Consider the following 3,848-nt stretch of genomic DNA (forward strand, 5'->3'; position numbering starts at 1 on the left):
GAGGCAGGCAGATCTCTGTGAGTTCAAGGACAGCTTGGTCTATACCTGGAGTGTTAGAACAGCCTGGACTCTGTAGAGCAAGCCTGTCTCAAAAAAAAAAAAAAAAAAGCAGAATCCATTTAAAGTAGTGGTTCTTAACCAAACCTGTGGGTCTCAACCCCCTGGTCGGGGCTGGGGGTGGGGGTGTTAAACAATCTTTTTAACAGAGGTCACCTAAGATCATCAGAAAACACAGATATTTACATTATAATTGGTAACAGTAACAAAATTAGAGTTATAAAGCAGCAAAGAATTTTATGGTTGGGGTCACTACAACATGAGGAACTATGACTAAAGGGTCTCTGCTGTGGGAAAGTTGAGAGCCACTGATTTAAAATGAAGGCTCAGGTGGATAAACCCCCAAGGCTGCTCTTTCTGAGACACAGCGAGGGGTGCCCAGGCCTCCCCCAACCCTTCCCCAGCACCACCCCTGGTGGCTGAGCCTCAGGCTGAGCTTCTCACCAATTCTCCTGGAGCTCAAATATCACAGGGAAACTGAGGCAGTTAGAACGTAGACGTGTCTTTTATTTCTTTCCAGCCCCTGGAACCATGTCCTTAAACAAGTATTTAAACTGAGGTTTGTTTGTTTCCCATGCCTAGTGCCCAAAAGGACTTGAGGGAGTTTGGAAGAATTCATACAGTAAACTCTATAAACAGATCAAGAAGGAAAGGTGAAGGGAGAGGACGGGTTGAGCCAGTAAGCTGAGACCAAAGGGGAAGTTAGTTATTGAAAACCTTCAGCCCAGCCTGTGTTTGCCAATGCACGTCTGGAAGGGATTACATGGATCGAAATTGCTTCCCTAACTGGCTTTTTGAAAATGTATTTTGTATTGTTTGAGAATTTAATACATATGTACAATGTGCTGTTTAAGTCTACTCCCTCCGTTCCAACTCCTCTTTTGCCTCTTCCTCCTCCTCCCTCCAAATTTCATGTCATTTTCTTTCTTTTTTCTTTTTCTTTTCTTTGTTTTTTTTTTTTTTTTTTTTGACAGGATTTCTCTGTGTAGCCCTAGCTGTCCTGGAACTCACTTTGTAGACCAGGCTGGCCTCGAACTCAGAAATCCGCCTGCCTCTGCCTCCTGAGTGCTGGGACTAAAGGCGTGCACCACCATGCCCGCTTCATGTCATTTTCTTAACCCACTAAATCCATTTAGAGCTGCCAGGATGTTTGTGGGTCAGAGGGAAGCCGACTCTCCCCCGCGCCCCCCCCCATAACCCTCACCTGCCAGCTCCTCAGCTATGGGTGGGAGTTTGTGGGCCTCCTCCCCTCTGTTCCTGCTAGGACTTTGGCTGGCTTGATCTTGTGAAGGTCTCGTGCGGTTCCAGCCTTTCTGTGTTCTCACATGAACCACCCCTCCCATGTCTGGAAAACCCTGTCTTCCAAGGCTCCTCAGAAGCCTGTGGCTGTTACAGTGCTTTCTGCTCCTGTTCCTCAATGACCCCTGAGCTTTGAGAGGAAAGGGAGTGTTGCAGATCTCCCATTCAGGGCTGAGGAGTCCACAGTCTCTCATTCTCTGCGTTCTGACCAGTTGTGAGTCTCTACTACAAAAAGGAGCTTCTCTGATGAGGGTTGAGGGCTGCACTAATCTGTGGTCATACAAATAATGTGGTCTTTTGTCCATTTATCAAAATAATATAGTAGATTTTCCCCTAGTGCCTATGACTTAGCCACCCGTGAGCTCTGGTTCCAGTTGACAGTAATATTCATGAGTTTGTATTTTCTCTGTCATCTCTCTCTCTCTCTCTCTCTCTCTCTCTCTCTCTCTCTCTCTCTCTGTGTGTGTGTGTGTGTGTGACTGAGAGAGAGAGAGAGAGACAGACAGACAGACAGACAGACAGACAGAGAGGAGTCTCACTATGTACCCCTAGCTGACCTGGAATTCACTATGCAGACCAGGCTGGCCTTGAACTCACAGAGATCCACATGCCTAGGCCTCTCAAGTGCTAGGATTAAAAGCATACATCACCACATCTGACCTTGGTGTCCTTTTCTCGAGGCTGCCAATAATCCAGTCTGAAAGTGGTTGATCCCTCCCATAACATCCATGCCACTATTGCAACAAGGAAGCCCTCTCTCCAAGTCGGTTATTGTGACTTACAGGTGCACAGCTTCCCAGCTGACTAAAGCCGTTCTTTTTCTCCCCAGCAGACTGTGCAGAACCTTTGAGCACTAAGAAAGCTAGCCAGTAGGAATGAAACTTCCAGGTTATTACCAGCTTGGTTTCTCCATGTCCTGTGACACAAGTGTGTGGTATCTTTAGCAACTGGGTCTTACAGTCAAGTTCTGAATGTGAACCAAGAGCACTGGCAATAGCCTGAAATGCTTACAAGAGGGATGGAGTGGGGCGGTGGGGTGGGATGTTTGTCATGGGACCTCCCTGATAACAACTCAGAGAAGCAATCCACATCCGATACTGATCTTTTTTGTTCGATGGCCTTTGGCATCTGAGAGTATCATGTCCACTTCCTAGAGTAGGGTACCTTCATCCAAATTCTTTTTTATATGTCAACATACATATATACACACATCAATTAGAAAGCTTCTGAAAGGGATCATTAGTGTTTATCTTTCCCAACTCCCTTCTCTGCCCTGGCCTTCTATCCCCTTCCCAACGTAAGCCTTTTCCTTTCTTTCTTTAAACCACTGGTGTTTTACTCTCCTCATACCTTAAAAAAAACCCTGAGAAGTGTTAAATAAGCATTTATGAGTTGCTATGTGGGTGCTGAATACCTAACCTGGGGCCTCTGGAAGAGTAGCTAATACTCTCAACAACAGGGCTCTTTCTAGTCCAGAATATTATTTTCTTTGTCTTGAAACAGGGTCTCTCTATTATGGAACTCTGGCTGTCCTGGAAGACATTTGAAGACCAGGCTGGACTTGAACTCACAGAGATCCACCTGCCTCTACCTCCTGAATGCTGGTGATTAAAGGAGTTCCTTTTTTTTTTTTTTTTTTTTTTTTTTTTTTTTTCGAGACAGGGTTTCTCTGTATAGCCCTGGCTGTCCTGGAACTCACTCTCTAGACCAGGCTGGCCTCGAACTCAGAAATCCGCCTGTCTCTGCCCAATTTTGGTTTTTGAGACAGGACCTCACTATGTAGGCCAGGTTGGTCTTGAACTCATGGTTCTGCCTTAGCCTCCTAAGAGCTGGAGTTACATGTGCAGGCCACTCTGCTCAACATCATATCCTTTTACTGACATCTCCGGTCACCTCTCCATCCCCTAATACTGAACATGTTTCCTTGCTGAAAACTGACTTCAGGTCAGGATGTAGCTAAGTTGGTAGAATGCAGCCTTGGGTTCCATCTCTGTCACGCATTAAGGCCAGTCATGGTGGTAGATGGCATTTGCCCTAGAATTTTCGAGGTGAGAGTAGGAAGATCAAGGATTCAAGGTCATCTTTGGCTATACATAGAGTTCTTGACTAGCCTGGGCTATATAAGAGAGGCAGAAAGAAAGAAAAAGTTGAAGAACAAAGGAAGGGGGTGGGGAGAAAGGAGGGACTGGCATGGTTGTGCCTAGATATTTGGGACTCTATCATTTTCTCAACGTCTAAAAGTAAAAAGGTCTGACTCAGTGACTCAGTGACTCAGTGGCTTCTTTCTCCCACTGCCATAGTTATTTTTTTTAAAGCTGTTGATGAGAAAGAAATGATGAAATGATGTTTCTTCTTTTTCCTGAAGATGTGCTATGTAGCCCAAACTGTCACTAGTCGTTTTGTTGTTGTTTCTGTGACTAATTACCTGACAGAGACAACCTAAGGAGAAAAGATGGATTTCTGAGTTCGAGGCCAGCCTGGTCTGCAGAGTG

Source organism: Mus pahari, chromosome 3 (assembly GCF_900095145.1).
Source record: "Mus pahari chromosome 3, PAHARI_EIJ_v1.1, whole genome shotgun sequence".
Lineage (NCBI taxonomy): Eukaryota > Metazoa > Chordata > Mammalia > Rodentia > Muridae > Mus > Mus pahari.